Source organism: Suricata suricatta, chromosome 11 (assembly GCF_006229205.1).
Source record: "Suricata suricatta isolate VVHF042 chromosome 11, meerkat_22Aug2017_6uvM2_HiC, whole genome shotgun sequence".
NCBI lineage: Eukaryota > Metazoa > Chordata > Mammalia > Carnivora > Herpestidae > Suricata > Suricata suricatta.
The window spans coordinates 101887377-101905999 of NC_043710.1; the positions used below are offsets into that span (position 1 = coordinate 101887377).

An 18623-nucleotide genomic window follows, 5' to 3' on the forward strand; every position below is an offset into this window, starting at 1 on the left:
TTCCTCCACTTACTTCCTTAAATGGTTGATTTTATTTTGTACTATCCAGAATGCCTAGATGAGATAGTATTTCATTCAGAGAAAACATCCCAAAGATCTTCAAGTCAAAGGTAAATGTTGTGGATTTTTTTTCTTCACCATTTGGCAAGCTAGTTAGCACAAGTGGGAGCCAATTCACTGAAACTTTATCTCCAGATCCTAAAATCACATCTTGTACACAGTGTCTCATTGGGATAAATCAGAATCCTCATAAGCCTTCTCTTCTCCGGGTGGAGTTAATCAAAGTGCTGGGTCTTGCTGAAGGGCAGAAATTTAAATCTTATTTTGTCTGACTTTGTCTTCCTTCCTTCCTTCCTTCCTTCCTTCCTTCCTTCCTTCCTTCCTTCCTTCCTTCCTTCCTTTCTTTCTTGTCTATCTTTGCCATAAAGATACCTTAAGATGTTTTTACAAATCCAGATTATTTTATCCTTGGTATCTCAACCAGTCTTTATTCTATTGGAGTTTGTTTCTTTTAATGTAAATACAGTTTCTTAAAGAAATGGATCATTTTTAAGGGTCTATAAAGCCAGTTCTGTGTTTCCAAAGGATGCCTTGAGATATGTAGTGGCAAATGACTCCACTACCTAAAAAGTAAGAATTAATCATTTTTGTTATTGTTGTTATTTTTTTTATCCAGTGAAAATGACTAGTATTTAAAATATATTTTAATGGGAACACTTTCTATCTTTAAATAAAAATGATTTACATTTTTAGGGACGTATGGGTAGCTCAGTTGGTTGGGCGTCTGATCAGATTGGCTCAGGTCATGATCTCATGGTCTGTGAGTTTGAGCCCTGCATCAGGCTCTGTGCCAACAGCTCAGAGCCTGGAGCCTGCTACAGGTTCTGTGTCTCCCTCTCTCTGTTCTCCTCCCCCACTTGTGTTCTCTCTGTCTATCAAAAATAAATAAATATTTAAAAATATTTTTAATTTAAAAAAATGATTTACATTTTCAAATATGAAACTGCTCTGGCATTGACTTAACTGTTTCCTGATCTACAGGGTTTACTTAGATGCCACCTCTCCAGTAATTCCCCAGAGCTCTTGAGGCCCATGTCAGACATGTCCTCCTCTGCTGGAAGTCCTTGTGTCAACTTCAGGGGCTTGGTTCTTATCAAATGTTTAACAACTTTCAGTTTTGCATTCACCAAAGGGATATTTTTGTGAACCTGAGGAGTATGTGCTTTTTCTAATCCAAACATCTTTATTGTATCTTTTTCCAAAATTGGACATCTTTTTGTACTCTTTATTCTGATAACTATGTGGTTAATCAGGGTGCTGTGAATCCCCACCACAGTTTTCATGATCTCAGGTGAAAGCTGAAATACTTTATCTGGAATTCTTGACTTGGTAAATTTGTGATGAATCCAGTCTGTGCAAATGAGACTGCACACCTTTTGTTAACAATTTGGAGTCCGCCTGGGGGCCTCTGAACTACTGAACACAAACTCCCTGCCATGACTGTGGTGACTGTTCTCTTCAAAGCGAGGGAAAGCAGAGCACATGGGAGACCACCTTGTTTTCATGTTTTTAACGTACCCAGCAAAAACTCATAAGCTAAAAATGTTAGATTTTGTTCTCTAGTCTTTTAAATGGTTTTCCTTTTTACATCCAAGATTCTGTGATACTGCACTCACAAACCAGGACAAAAGTGAGACAGATTCCTGTATACACAGTTAGGGAACTACCTTTCATCTGCCTGCAGAAAAGTTTGAAGAACTCTTAGGCCAAATGTCTATGAGGGAAATTACACAGCATGAGTACGTAGTCAGGCATGGCTGTTGATAAACCTATTTTTCAGGGTGAACCTCTCATTTTCCCATCTCACAGCCATGTCCGTTGTCATCAAAGCAGCAGAGAGCAGAGCTTTATTTGCAAAGACCATTCGTTAGCAAAATTAGTGTAGGAGAGGGTGTCCAGTATCTACGTCTACAGCTTTATCTACAGCTACACCTGCCTCTGCTTCCACACGCACATCGACAGTTTGTCTCTCTTGATCTCCACATCTATCCATCCATCCATCCATCCATCCACCCATTTATTCACTCCATCATAAGCCCAAGAAGTACAGACACTGTGTTTACTCATCACCATGCATCCCACAGCACGTCACCAGGGAACCAGACAATTTTTGAAGAATGAATGACATCCTTTTCTACATATCTAAGATCAACATACAAGGTACAGACAGATAGCCAGTAGACTCCTAAACCCCATTACTACCCTTTCTAACAAGATAAATGAAAAGAGATACATTCCCAAGAAATTCTAGCAATTATAACAAACTACCACCTATACAAGTCACTGCAGTTTTTTTAAATAGCAGGACAACAGACTTTATCATTTGATCTTACTACTGTGGCGTGAACATCATCCTGCTCATCTTGCAGATGAGGAATCTGAGGCTGAAAAAGACTAAGTGGTTGGTCTTAGATTGCACAGCTAGTAGGTGCTTACATCAGGATCATGTGCAGACTCCGTGTTCTTCTCTGCACAATGCCCTAAATGAGATAAGGGGAAAACAATTCAGTCAGTGTCTTATATGGTCCCAAATCCACATAGATATCTTCCCAATATAATGCTTCCTTCCAGAAGTCTGGGGATCAGAAAACCAACGAGTTTTTAATGAAGTCGCAAACTGCTCTGTGAGCACAGACATTTCTGTGGCAATCTGTGAGTCTGCAAGAATTCTTCACTCACGAGTGCCTGTCTGACAACATCCTAGGACTTGGCACATTGCAACCTCTCTCCTCTCTTTACCATTTCCCTTCGTTGGGAGTTCTGCTAGCACTGGCAGCAACTGGAACCAGACTGGAAGAGGTTTGGACTTTCGTAGAAGTATCTGGAAGAGCCCTGCTTCCTGGAATCTGGACCACATGGCTATATAAAAGTTACACATTCCTTGGGATGGCTGTGTGCCTCTGTTGGTTAAGTGTCCGGCTTCAGCTGAGGTCATGATCTCTTGGTCCTTGGGTTTGAGCCCCGCATCGGGCTCTGTGCTGACAGCTCAGAGCCCGGAGCCTGCTTCGGATTCTGTGTCATCCTCTCTTTCTGCCCCTCCCCCACCCGCACTGTGTCTTTCTCTGTCTCAAAAGTAAATAAACATTAAAAAAAATTTTTTTAAGTTACACATTCCAGACTTCTATTAGGAAAAGCAAAACAAACAACCTCGGAATAGAAGGTTGATTCTTTTGATTCCTTAAGGAGATAAGTGGCTACCAAAAATATTAGGCCAATAGCTAAACAGTAGCTAGCTAATAAGAGGAAAACAACAGCCGAAGAAAAGCATCTTACTTCAGGAGAAGAGAAGCTGATCCCTGCACCCTCCCGCCACACCATGTCAGTAGTGCCGGGCGGTGCTCAGGAGTTTGGGCTGTGGTATCATGAAATCTATTTCTGTCTAGGTTTCTCATGGAATTTACTTTTTTTAATGATGTCCCTTAAATTTTGGCACCAGTAGACTAAACTAACTGGCCAGTTGACTGAATATTTAACTGAACCTGAACTTGATTTTTAAAGATTAAAGAACAAAGACAAATGGGAGAAAGGATCTTGTAAAGATCTTGCTGGGGTGACTTGTTTCAGTTCAAGCAAAAGACAAAGCCTTTTTGCTGCCACTTCTTCCACAAAACAACATTCTCCTTCCTCTCTATGGTCTGCGCTCTCTGCTTTAGAGGGTTAACCTCTCTAAATACTTCCCCTGATAGAACAGCCGTTCCCCATTGCTTCGGGAAGAAAAGCCAAATTCCTTCACGGAGCATTTTAGGCTCCTCACTTCCAGGGCTCAACCTACCTTCCGGCCTTATTCTCCCTTCCTGTAGTCACATTCCAAGCAGAAGACCGAGTTTTATTCCCTCACACAGGCCCTCCCAGCCCTAGACATTTTGTGTGCGCATGCCTTTGTTGTATTGTCGTGCTGCCGGAGAATACCACCTTTCCTATCTCTGTATCTCTAGCTTTCTCCTTTTCCTCAAGACCCACCCACAGCACTTCTTGATGACGGCTTCCCTGATTCCCAGGCTCACACTAACCCACCTACTCACCTGTAAGTTGGAAATTCTCTCCTCCATCTGGATTCTATTATTTATGTACATGTTCTATCTTTCGGGGGTGGTCGTCTTTTTGCACCACCCTGGCCTTCACCCAGATGCACTCTGTGCCTTTCTCTACCTTGTTCCCTGCTCTGGGATACTGATCCTTAAACACTTTGTCAGTTGGCTGCCTTGTCGGCCAGCTTCCACCTGACTGCAGTTTGTGGGAGGGACCATTAGGAAGATCAGGGTGGGGAGGAGTGCCCTTCCTTCTCTACCCCTGCCTTAGCTCTGCAGCTCCGCGAGTAGCTGCCTCCCTCCAACATCGCAGCTTCTGCCAAGTGGCCCTTTTCCTCTTCCACCTGTCATCAGCTCCAGTTACACTCCCTCCTCCCCTGTTCCTTCAGCCGTAGAACTAGGAATGGCTTACCATTTGTTGCTGCTGTTTGTATGCCTCAACAGCCCTTGCTAATTCCTGTCACACCCTCACACCTCTGTATGTAGCCTTTTCATCAAAACCTTTTCATATGCACCATCTAGAGTGAGTTGTGTGTCCTCGTGGGACCCTGACAGATGAACTCCCTTACCTGATACTCATCTTGAAGGCATTGTTTGCATGGCACAGGGAAGGGCTGGGAGCAAGGTGTTTTGAGTCTTGGTCCAGCCCTGCCTTTTACTCCCTGTAGAGTACTGGACACCCCCTTCCCCTCTCTTTGCTCCCATTTCATATTTGGTGAAATGGCAACTACACAAGTAATCTTGCGTGTTTGTTTTGAGGATCACATGAGATTGTATGTGGGAAAGCATTTTGTACATTTGTACATTTTGTACAGGATTTCGGTGCTATTATAATTCATCTTTTAATCCTCCATGATGTATAGAGCTTAATAAAGGAGCCATTTCATATAGATCTGTTGGATGAATGGATAGAAAAGATCATTTCTCAAATGATTCTCAGAATCAGCTCTCCAGACATGTAGGAACCAGAGCATCCACTTAGTAAGGATTCGGAGTAATTGAAGACCAGCTTGTGTCACACAGAGTCAGCAGAGCCCCGAATGGGGGAGTTTGCTGTCTCAAATCTATTTTGTTCAAATGTTCTGTGGCCCTACTGATTTTTAATCTCTTTGTTCTCATGATTACCAAGAAAAAAAGTACTGCAGAGATCTGTTTTGAACTTCGATAGTGGAGGAAGTGATAGAAAGGAAGAGGCTTCTGAAGTTGAATTGAGCCTGGGGTGAAACTAAACGTGGCCGTGGAGAAGTCTTATCCTTCATCTGAACTTTGAACCCAGCTGGATCCATTAGGGAGACTCTTGCTGCTCACAGACCCCTCTCAGCTAAGCTGTCCCAGCATCTCTAGCCACCAGCACCTCTAGCTGCTCTTATCCACAAAGACCACACACACCTTCCTCTGTGAGTATTCAGAGCCAACTGTGGCAACCTGGTACCAGCTCTGCCCTGGGTTCAAAATGGCCATATGACATCTGTGGTGAACACAAAATGGTGAGTATCAGTTGTGTGTGGAGAATTGTCATCAGAATGTGAGATGTAGCGAGTTGAAAGGTGGCTCCCCGCAAGAGCTATGTCCACGTCCTGATACCCAGACCCTGTGCCTGTTACCTTAGTTGGAAAAAGGATATTTTCAGATAGAATTATGTTTAGGATCTTGAGATGAGATCATGGTACATTACCTGGGTGAGACCTGAGTCCACTGATGAGTGTCCCTATAACAGACAGGAGAGGAGAACAGACACATACAGAGGAGGAAGCACATAGGCTAAAGATTGGAGGTTAAAGGGTGTCAACAGCCACCAAAAGCTAGAAAAGGCCAGGACAGATTCACTCTAGAGCCTTAGAGAGTGTGCAACAACCCCCAGCCCCTTAATTTTATACTTCCGGACTTCCCAACTGTGAGGCAATACATTTCTGTCATTCTGAACCATCAAGTATATGATAATACACAGAGTAAATCATGTCTACAAACCCCCCAGAGAAAATCCACAGAAAGCCATTGTCCTCAGGGAGGTGCGGTGTGTGGAACAATTTAGACCATGAAGAATGCCATTTTGTGACCTTCTCAAGGACTCCTGAAACTCAAGAGCATAACAGCTGCTTCCTTCAGTCCCTTGGGCAAACAGGAAAGAGAAGCCACCCTGTCTCTCAGGGCAGAAGCCTCTCAAAACAGCGCAGGGGACATGGGGCACAGTGAGGATGCCAGACCCTACTGCTGTCATTTGGGAAAGGTGGCTTCACAAGCTTCTTATTGGGACATATTTCACTGTAAAGTAAGCAGGCTTGGGAACTAAATGGCCATGTAAGAAGAGCTGAAACCTTTGAGGAACACCTGAGCTGAGGGTCCTAAAGGCAGCCGTCCTTTAGATGTCTGGAGAAGAATGCCCTCCCCCTCCCCCCAAACACTCAGGGCCACTCTGTTCAAGGACAGGAAGTGCTGACATAGTGCCTAGTAAGAGCTGGAGCCAGCCACTTGACAGTTTTTCATTTGTGTGAATAAAAAAAAAAAGTCCCGAGCACATTCCATTGAACGTCTCAAGGAAGGTGTCTTGTGGTTTGGAACCACTGCAGTTTCTGGGCGTATTTCTTACTTCCAAGGGAGAGCTAAGACACTGTCTGTCATTTACACCTCCTCAGGCTCCCTCTCACAAGCCAACGATGATGCCTGATGGGATGTAATCCATTTTCCCCTGCAATAATTTACCTTTATTTAGAGAGCCTCAAATGTCCCTTTGATTGAATAACAATGCTCTGTAACAAATCTGCATCTGTCCAGACCTCTTCTACTAAGACTTCTCAGTATTGACTGATCCATGAACAGAAGCCTTTCTTCTTTCTTCCTTATCTTCTCTTTAAAATTCCTGGTCTTCTGAATTCATAACCAAGACACCAGTGTTGTGAAGATGACAACTTCAAAGGTGGATCAGGAGTGGGTCCAATAAGTTTGATTTCCTCTTGTAGGGGGCTGGATCAAGTGAGATCACTGTGACCATGACTGGTTTTAATGACGGTGGCCACCCAGAAGTAGATCTAATGGAATCTCATGTGAAAGTCTGCTGAAAAGAAGAATGGAAGATTTAGTCAGGAAAGCCATTCCCAGCATTATGTGTGAAAGCAGAGAGCGGGGCAAGGGCTAAGGGGCTACGTGAAGGGCTGGAAGGGATTGGGGCTTGAAGCGGGTTGAGAATAGGGCATCTGGGACTCATTTCTATTGGGGGCTAGCTGTGTAGTAGTATGCGCAAAGTCAGAGCCGACAGGACCAGATCTAGGCACTGTCCTAGCCGGTCTTTCAAGCTTCAGCCAGCGAGAAATGATGCACTTTTTTTTTTTTAATTTGCTGGAGTATCTGTTGTATTAAAGTGGATTAAAAACATTAACTAATTGACTTCTAAATATTAAGCAATAAAAGATGACTGGTTTGGGGACTAAAATAATGGAATTCATTTTAATTTTTTGAGAATTAATAATCTATATTATCATTCAATTCAGGACATACAGTTAATCAGAACTGCCTACTAAGTGGCATCATTTACTTTCCAGGCCAGATCATAGATGCCTACAGATTGTTATTTCACAATAGTTCCTTTAAAAACTCTTTCCATTTTGCTTTTTTACGTCTATCTTCTTTGAATTCTAAGTAATGGTCAATGAGTCTTAGCTGGGGTTTGTTTTTTAAGTGCAAAATCTCTCTCAAACCCCCCAGACAAAAAAAAGGCTTTGTGTAGCACTAAAAGGTTCCTTGACTATTGCTGTTGTTACCTTTGCCATATGTTCTGACCCTGATTTTCTGTGTACCTTTGAAGTGTGATCGCCTCTGACATATCAGAAAAATAAAAAATCAGGAGACATCTCATCTATGCAGCCGGATTCCCCAAAGGTTCCCCAGAGACACTGAGCATGCCTAGATCCAGATGGGGATATATCATCTGAACTGCCGGTGAGGCCAGGCATGAATAGATCAAGCAGCAAAGAGAAGGTGGCTAAGCAAAATGATGCATGACATGTCATAGAGAGAAGTCGGGGGGATGCCATGCGGCACCGTACCCTTCCTCTTGGAAGCTGTCGTGCGGGCGGCAAAACAAAACCCTGTTCCAGGGCGGAGGTGGGTGAGTAACATTGAGATATAGAACTACCTCAAGCAAAGGAGAGTTAATGAAAAAGAAACCTGGAGCTCAGTGATCCTAGGCAGGATTTCACACGGAGGCACCTGCGGTGAAAAGGTCCAGATATTTCTCTGGATTTTGTGTTCCAGAGGTCTGTGTGCCCTTCAGTTGAGTTAGGTCCTGAGTCTTAAGAAACCTGAGGACCCGTTTATTAGAGGACCCACACTTGGCTTACAAAGCACCTGTTACAGTATTGGCAGAGGTGGTGGCTCCTTTGTGAATAGTGTAGGCGGTGGGGTATTCTTAAAGATGCAGTAATGAATCATTGGATCATAGAGGCATCGTTGAATGCCTACTATGCAGCAGGCCCTGGGCTACACGTTGGGAATATAACTGTAAGGCATTTGAGAAGCTTGTAGTCTGGAGCAGGAGAAAGACAGAACAGGATATTGGATGGAGAGTTGCTTACCTTAAGAGGAGGTACAGAGTGGAAAATCAAAAAGCAGACCCCGAAGCTACATTGCTGGTCTTGCATCTAGGGCTCTCTCACTTTTCAAAGGTAAATAACTTAAACTCTTCAGACCTCAGTTGCCTCGTCTGTGAAATGGATATAGTCTTAATACTTCATGTAAGTTGGTGAAGACGATGGATGAGTTAACACACATAAAACACTCAGAACACGGCCCGGCATATACTGAGCATGTAGATGTTAGTCTGATGGAGAGACAAATGGAATGGATGTCACGGAAACATGCTTGAGGAGGCAGAGCACTTTGTCATGTGTGTGTCGGGGAGGGCTTCCTTCCAGAAAGTGACATCTCAGTTGAGAGCAGAGGGGAGGAGGGGCTAGTGGGGGGGCGGGATGTCTGGAGCCTGGGGAAAGAAGAAGGACGCGGGTAAAGATGGGGAGGAGTGACGTTGGCTCACATCCTCTCTAATAATTCAAGGTTCTCATGTTGCCTGATTCGTTTGGCAAGAAAAACAGGTTCACAAGTTTGCGGCCTTCCCCAGATGACAGATTATCATTTCTCCAACACCTCTTCTGTGACTTGTCCCTGATAGATTGGTTCACTGCCCTCCTTGCTGTGTTTCCATATCCCTTAGGGACACTGGTCACATGACACTGTACTTGTTGACTCATCTGTCTCCCCGATCAGGCTGTCAGCTCCAGGATGGCTGCATCTGCTACTTCCTCCTCCATCCTGGTGTTCCCAGTGTCTAGAACAAGACCTGAGTTATAATAGGTGCTGGGGGTGGGTGGGGGGAATGTACTGAACAAACAATGTGGCTTTGGGACAGACAGGGACTCACTCTGAAGTGCCACTTTTTCTCATCCTGTAGCCTGGCATCAGAACCCAATCTTACTTTTTTCCCCTTCCATATACTGTCTCCTTTTCAGATAGAGTGTTTAGCCTTTAAATTATTGCTTATACAAATATGTGGTGGGCACAATTTTCCCTCCAAAATTAAGCAGCTAATTTTTTTTTGCTGCAATGCAATGAGGTACACATTGTGAAAGAAGAACAATGAACAAAACATACCTGATATCAACAGATGTCAAAATCCTGAGAAACTTGCCATTCATGAGGAGATTCTCACTATACAGCAACAATGCAAAGTAAACCCCACACCAAAGCCGTTTGTTAATTTTGCCATCAAATTTGGGACCATTCCCTCAGCATTTCTTAGGTTTTCTCAGTTAATTTCCATTTATGTACTTTCCCAAGGTCTGTGCAGGAAGTCCACGGACAACTCACATGGGCATTTGTCTTTTCAGACCTTCTGTGTCTGCCTTCTTCCTGAGGCTGGAGGGAGTTGTAACATGCACAGCACTGCTAGCCAAAGGACGTTTTTCTCCTTGCTCTGAACCACTTGGCCTCTTTTTCTTTTAAACTCTTTTTAATGTTTATTCATTTTTGAGAGAGAGAGAGAGAGAGAGAGAGAGAGAGAGAGAGAGAGAGAGAGATCTGAGTGGGGGATGGGTACAAAGGGAGGGAGATAGAATCTGAAGCAGGCTCCAGGCTCTGAGCTGTCAGCACAGAGCCTGACACAGGGCTCGAGCTCACCAGCTGTGAGATCATGACCTGGGGTGAAGTCGGCCGTTTAACTGACTGAGTCACCCAGGTGCCCCAGAACCAATCAGCATCTTTACACAGTTCCCCAAGAGATCATCTGAAGTGCAGGGACATCCCTCATGCGTAATTTCAAAGTCCCTTTCCACATGGTAAATAGCAGATCTTGTGACATGGGAACAGGACACATACTTGGCTTGTTGACTCTTTGCACATGCACTGAAACAGGACAGGAAAAGACCCTCTAAGATCTTGGCACAAGAGGCGTGGGGACAGGGAAGTTAGGTTGTCATTGCACATGTGGAGGACCCCCTCAGACATGCCATGGCCATGGCCTTGAAGAATGCATGGAAGTCATGGAATACAGAAGAATTCTTGACTCATTTCTTTAGTCAAGAAGGATTTACTGGGTGTGCACTCTGTGCCAGACATTGAGGAAGCAGCATGTGCAAGATAGACAAGGGCAGTGTCCTCACGGAGCTTACATTATCACAGGGAGGGACAGACAACAAACAAGTGTGGAGATAAGCAGGTAACTCCAGAGAGTGGGCAGCTGCTCTAAGGATGGGGAAATAGTATAGAGAATGATTAGGCTGGGGAGGCCAGGGAAAGCCTCTCTGTGGGGATGACACTGCACTTGAAGCAGAATGTTGAGAAGGATCCAGCCATATGAAGACCTGGGCAGGAGGAGAATGAGCCTGCGGAAGTCAGTGACAGATCAAGGGCCAGATCTACGGTTTCCCCATTCCTGCAAGACTCACCGGCTGCACCAACATAAAGAAAAAAGAAAAAAAATTACCACTTGGTCATTTCCAGGTAACCAGGGCCTCTGTGTGACACAAATCTGTGCACACTCGTGTACATTGCACTCTGATGCCTCTATCCTCCTTTCAGAAGGGTGTCAAAGCAAGACGTCTGAGGCAGGAATGGCCGCCTTATTGGAGGACAGAGAGAGGGCTGCTGTGGTTGGAGCAGAGTGAACCTGAGGGAGTGCAATTTGATCTTAAGATTGTTAGGACCTAGAGAATAAGAAAACTAGCTAACGTTGCTAAGTGTGGTTCTCTTAAGTGCATTATCTTACTTGCCACAACTGCTCTACAAAGAAATGCTATTACTTCCTCCTTTTGTAGATGAAGAAACTGGAGCTCAGTTCTTGGGCACAAAATCACATAGCTCCCAAGTGGTGGGGTCAAATCCATGTGTGTCCTCTCCAGAGCCCAGACTGTTAGGTGTTATGTCATCATTTGCTTTTGAGAGGTGCTGAATATGGGAGCCAAAGCCCAGCTCCTTAACATCCAGAGGAGCCTGGATGGAAGACTGAACCTCAGCAGAGATCTGGTTGTTTTCATGTTCTCTCTGGCTTTTCTGGAAGAGGAAGAGCAAGCCAACTGATCTTTCAGTGTAGCTTTTCCTTGCTAGTGGAAAGAAGGAAAGGGTTTCCAAAGACCCTTAAGAATAAGAAGTAGAGTTTAGGGAGAAAAAACGGGAAGACCATGAAGAAGCTATTGAGAGTCATAGAAGCAGATAGTAAGAGTCCTGACTTGCCTTTTCGTTCTGACTTTCTGAAGGTCCTTTTCTTCTCTAAGAAGGGCTTTCCCTTAAACTAATCATTTCTGTCTCGAAGCGTGGGAATGAACCAGGGTGGCTCGCACTTCCTGACCTTTGACTTGGTGGCACTCACAGGATCCCATACATTCTTTACTGTCTTTGAACTATATGTGATCCTGCATAGTAAAACTCGTGGGACGTCACTTCCCTGGAAGTGGTGTGATTGGAAAGAATTCCCATCTGATCGTTGAAAGAGCTGATTATTCTGTGTTTTTAGTTATGCATTTTGCCAGCTGATGTAGGACCTTATCTCAGGAGACCTGGCGTTCCTCAACTGCAGGTTTTCTTTTTACTGAAAGGGATCTTTGATAGCAAGGAAAGACCACCCTCTAGACTCCCATAGCACGTGAATTGCATGCCAAGGCCCAACCTCACCGTAGAAGGATCTGGAGAGCTCTGGAGGAGCCTGGAAGCAAGAAAACTCCAAGAAACTGCCTTCATAAATCTCGATAATGATTTATCCATGTTTAACCTCTGGTGAAAAAAAAGGATTTTGGGTAACTCAATGACTCTGCAAAACTCTGCCTTTGACTTAGGACAAGGGCATTCTGCTGGTGGCCCTTTACCTATAGTGCTTTTGCCACAACAAAGGGGAAAGTGAGCACCAAAGAGCTGCATGCAAGAATTTCAGCAGGAGGAGATGCCGTAGGACATGTTTCTTATCTTCTTACATTTTTAATCACTATTCATGCACACTTTAATTAGAGGTCCTTTTCGCCTAACTTATCAGAGCTACAGGAACATTAAAAAAAAGAAATGAAAACTTAAACTCTTTCAAAGAGCACATGAGATTGAATTAACCATCCTGATGCTAGAGCAGATTAAAAATTTTATTTTAATTGAAATAAATATGCTTGCTGACATGAGTAGACCGATTTACATAGAAAACTCTTTTCTGCCTTCAAACACTGATTGATTTGAAGTGATTTTTTTTCCTATTCATGCAGCACATTTTACTCATTTCCCCCAGAGTGCCTCACATGTGCCAGGAAATTCTCAAAAGAAAAGGAAAGCTAAAAGTGAGTCCCAGTGCTCGAGTGACATGCTTTCTGAAACTGCAAAACTGGGCCTTATTCATAGTTACATAAATTATATACATGAATTCATTTAGCTTTCATAGCTACTCTGTGGCATGAGATTCTTGAACCCATTTTATGGATGAGGACTCAGAGGGGGTGGATTCCAGAATTTTCCTGAGCTCTCACAGCCAGTAAATGGTAGAGCCAGGATTTTGGGAGTGCAGTCTGGCTCTAGCCCTTGAGCCAGTCATCAGTATATATGTCTTCTCAGTGTCCTTCCTTCTCTCTCTGCTCTACCACCAAAATATTTGACATCATGCCTCTCCTAGACTATCCAGAACAAATTGCCACACTACTGAAATCTTCACTTTAAGGCAACTGTTACTATAAATTGGCTGTTCTTTACTTTGTTTAAACATTTTTTATATGACACAAGTAATACACATTTTATACAGATGTGTATACATATTATATTAATACATATTTATCAAATAACAAAGGTATGTTAAAAATGAAAAAACAATTTTTTAATGTGTGTTTATTTTTGAGAGAGAGAGAGAGAGAGAGAAAGAGAGCGAGCGAGCACGAGTGGGGGAGGGGCAGACAGAAAAAGAGACACAGAATACAAAGCAGGCTCCAGGATGTGAGCTGTCAGCATGGATCCTGACACGGGGCTTGAACCCACGAGTGGTGAGATCATGACCTGAGCCGAAGTCAGACACCTGACTGACTGAGCCAACTTGGTGCCCCACGAAAAAATAATTTTTAAAGGATTTTACTGATGATGGATTTGACTGTTCCCTTTATCTATGTCTCGTTAGTTATTCCTGGTGATTATCTGATGATCTAGTTCCCCTTTGGATGTCCCTTCCCACCTTCTGTTTCTCACTGGCTGGACTGCCTTCTGCAGATGACCTGAGACTCTCCTGCTGCGGCAGCCACTAGACATGGACTCTTTCTCACCCTTGTCTTGACGGTTCCTGAAAATTGAAGACCACATGGGTGTTCTGTGTCACGATATGGATGTTTCCTCACTGCATAACACAGAAACTGAGCTGAGCAGGCCAAGACCACCACGCATCTCTAAGCAGGGGGAGTTTTCTTTTGGTTGATGTTTTGATGAATTCGCTGAAAGTTTTAATATTTTAGAACCAGAAGACATGTCATAGATAATCTCATCCAAACCATCATTTTACAGATGAGAAAGCACACACTCAAAAGCAATGCAGCGGAAGGCACACATCCTTTGGCATCAGACAGAAGTTTGAATCCTGACTCTGTGTGCAACTCTCTGGCTTGTTCTTGTCCGTTCCCCTGACATCTGCAGAGTCTCGGTTTTCTTTCTGTCAACTGTGAGGATCATCCCACTTTACTCCACCGCCACTGCCATCACCCTTTCTTATCTAAATCACCAGAATCCCCTGCGTGGTTTCTGAATAGCCTCCTGATTTTTACTCCTTGTAATCTGTTCTCCGTGCAGCAGCCAAAGTGGACTTTCCTGAAATGTAAATCAGATCAGACTTTCTTTTCATTAGTTCTAGGGTGAAATCCTCCAAAGCCGAGCACGAGCTGACCCATGCCTTTCTGGGTTCGCTTCATTTCTTGGCTCCCCTCCAGCCCTCCAGAGGCTTCTGCTCCCTTCCAGGAACGTGCAAAGCTCGTTCTGCCTCGAAGGCCTCTGCATTAGTGTCTGGGATACTGCCCACGTGGATCTTCCCTGGATAGTTCCATTTCATTCTTCACATCTCCATGATCACCCACCACGGTCAGTCTATCAGTAAAAGCCCATATATTGGCCTTTATATGTCACATAACCCCTGTAAAAGTTTTTCCCACAGCATTCATCATCATCTGTAATTATCTTGTATTTAAGTCTATTATCTTATTTTAGTTTTGTGTTATACTTTGTTGAAGTTGCCTTTATTTTTCGTGTTTCATTGAAAACTACAAATGTTCATACATTTGTAAATACAAAAATAATAGAAAAGTACAAGTGAAACATTCAAGCCCTCTTTGCTGCCCAACAATAGCCAACATTAAAAGTTTTGCATCTATATTTCAAGATTCACATAAAAATATTCACACACACATGCACACACACTCACACACACACACAGAGACATACGGTTTTTTATTTAACCAAAATATAATTATACTGCACATATTATTTCTGCTTTTTTTTTTTTTCCACTGGCTAGCTTATCTGGACATGTAGCCCTATGTAACTTTTTTGACATCTTAATCCTATTGTTTAGCTATATCATAATTTATTTAAACCATTCCCTTACTGATGGATACTCAGCTAGTTCTTCCTTTTTTTGCTTTTACCAGCAGTGTTGTGTTGAACATCCATGTACTCCTGTATCTATCTGTGCATGTGCCAAAAAACAGTCTAGAGGAGAAAGAATAACAGAATTTCTGGTTTGAGGAGAATAGGAATTTTAAATCTGAATAGATATTGTCAAATTGTCTTTCATGTAATTATCTTGCCTTTATAAAGAAAATGGATTAAGCTTAATTATCTGCATCCCTTCCCAAAATATAAAATCTGTGTGAATAAAGCTCTTATTTTGCCAGAACAGCTTCTGACACACAGGAACATTTCTCAAAATGATAGATATTTTTGTTAGTAACAATAATAGTGCACTATTGCCTTTGATGTGAAATCATAGAGGGCAGCATTTTGTGGCCATGGGATTTTCTTTGCACTTAGCAGAGTCAAATGTTTGCCTTTTTCTGTCCATGGGACTGGGCAGACCAGCGCAGGGCAGAGAGGGGTGGAATGTTGGCCTAGAAGATGAAAGAAAGTGGGCTGGAAGAAGTCTGGTGGGCACAGCCAAGGTCAAGGGGGTCAGTGGCAGTCATGGTAAGTACTTCCAGGGTCTGGAGTCTGAAATGTGCTCAAACACTGCCTCATCCCTGACTCTACGCCAGAGAGTCAGATGTGCAGAGGACACTATAGGACTGGGAAGGCTAAGTATTGCTGTCTGGGGCTTTCAGTTACCAGGCGCTTTTGACTTTGGCTAGCAGAAGGTGCAAGCATTGCTTCAGGCCACATCAGACCCGAGACTCCATCATTAAGTCAGCCAGGATGCTTGTCAAGAAAGTAAGAAGGGTCCCAAAATAGAACATTCACAGAATACAGGAGCTTTTGAACTCTGCTCCACCCACTTTAATACCCTTCAGCACTTTGGTGACCCAATTGCTCAAGCCTGACCTCTTCCTTAAAGCAGGTCTGAGAAAGTAGTTAGTAAAAGCAGGGAAGAACTCCCCAACCCAGGGCAAAGGCTGGGAAGGAGGCAGTAGGGAGATGCCCTGTTAGCAAGAGGACAGTCTCTTCTGCACCGTCGGGTTAGATACTGACCCTCAAGGGTTGGACACATCTTGCCCCCACCCCCAGCCCGGTTTCACTGAGATATAATTGACATATAACACTGTAATGTGTTATGTATGTCAGTGTGACATAAAATAGAAATATGTAATGATTTGATATATATGTATATTGCAAAATGATCGCCATAGTACATCGGGTTAACATCCACCATCTTGCATATTTACAAGTTTTTTTTTAAATTTATGATGAGAACTTTTAGAATGTACTCTCTTAGCAACTTCCAAATATGCAATAGAGTATGATGATGTAGTCATCAAGTTGTACATTACATCCCAGAACTTCTTTCTATTATAACTAGAAGTTTGTACCCTTTGACCACCTTCACCCGTTTTGCCCACCCACCATCCCCCACCTCTGGCAACCACCAATCTGTTCTCTATATTTATGACTTCATTTATTTTGTTTTGTTTCATATAGATTTCACGTATAAGTGAAATTACATGGTATTTTTCTTTTTCTGTCTGACTTATTTCAGTTAGCATAATGCTTTCAAGGTCCATCCATGTTGTTGCAAATGGCAAGATTTCCTTCCTTTTTTATGGCTGATATATAGATCTCCCATTTTTTTTTATCCATTCATCTGTTGATGGATACTTAAATGGTGTCTATGCTTTGACTATTGTAAAAATCATGATCACAGAGGTGCAGACATTTCTTTGGGGTAGTGATTGTTCCATTCAAATCTACCCATAAGTGGGATTGTTGGATCCTGTGATATTTATTTTTTTAACTAAAAATTTTTTTTTGTAGTTTATTTGTGAAAGAGTGAGAGAGAGAGAGAGAGAGAGAGCATGAATAGGGGAGGAGCAGAGAGAGAGAGAGGGAGACTCAGAATCCGAAACAGGTTTCAGGCTCTGAGCTCTCAGCCCAGTGGGGCTCAAACTCACAAGCCATGAGATCATGACCTGAGCCGAAGTCATACTTTCAAATAACTGGGGCACCCCCTATTTTTAATTTTTTGATGAACCACTTTACTGTTTTCCATAGTCCCTATCCCAATTTACATTTCTACAAACAGTGCACATCCTCACCAACATTTATTGTCTCAATTAAAAAAATTTTTTAAACATTTATTCATTTTTGAGAGAGAGAAAGAGACAGAGTGCAAGCTGGGATAGGGCAGGGAGAGAGGGAGACACAGAACCTGAGGCAGGCTCCAAGCCAAGAGCTGTCAGCAGAGGGCCGGATATAGGGCTTGAACTCACAAACCATGAAATCATGCTGATCTGAAGTCAAGTGCTTAACCGACTGAGCTACCCAGGTGCCCCTGACAGCCTGAGTTTGAACTGTTCTTGACTCTCTCTTCTCTCCAGTGAAATGGGACTGCGTTGAGTCTCATTCCCTCAGAGCCTTAGTCATTGCTAGAAGGCAGTGCATGCTAATGGATTAGCAAACATAAAATTCAGACTTACACCTCTCCTCTTACATACAAAGAATGCGCAAGTCTTTGGAAGGCCCACAGATGAGACACTAAGGACAAGGATTCCATTGATCATGACCTACTAGTAAGAAGATACATCTTAATAGGCAAGCGTATGGGTGTATAAAGTAAGCTCTCAGCAAGAGTTAACAATGGCAACTAACACTTTGAACACTAGGTACTAGGCTCTTTAAGTCAAAATTGGCACAACTTTTTTGAGGTAGGTCTTCTTATTCACATTGTGCCTATGACACAACAGAGGCTCAGAGAAGCTAACTGAAGTCATGCAGCTAATAAGCGGCCATTCTAGGGTTTCAATACAGATCATTAGTCCATCTCTTATGGAGGACACCAACAATGCTTCCTCCCAGGCTGCACCAGGAGTGTTCTAGTGCTTCCCACTCTTGAATCTAGTACAAGTTTTTGCTTAAGAGCCAGCTAATTTTAGAAATGTCCTCAATTTCTAGAGAATGGATGGAATAGGGGGCTTTATCTCAAGACCAACCCAGTTTTCTATGTCTAAAATCCAAATGGGCCTGATGTTTCCAAGACCACATAAGGATGTCTTGGGTGTACTCTGAGTATTTCTATCTAGCTTAATGTCATCTTTGGTTTCAGAAGAAATAATTCCAGAATAGCTTCAAGATAAAAGTTCTCTTGCCTTTCTAGTGAGAACTTTTATTTATTTTATTTTTTTATTTTTTATATATAGCTTATTATCAACTTAGCTAACATACAGTGTATATACAGTGTGCTCTTGGTTTTGGGGGTAGATTCCCGTGAGTCATCACTTACATACAACACCCAGTGCTCATCTGAACAAGTGCTCTCCTCAATGTCCATCACCCATTTCCCCACCTCGTCTGCCCCCCATCAACCCTCAGTTTGTTCTCTGTAGTTAAGAGAGAACTTAACTAACCTTA

General features: G+C 43.0%; 1 pseudogene; it reads right to left on the minus strand.

Moving 5' to 3' along the window:
• Positions 1-991: 991 nt before the first annotated feature.
• Positions 992-1536, minus strand: LOC115272685 (annotated as a pseudogene).
• Between the last annotated feature and the right edge of the window lie 17087 nt (positions 1537-18623).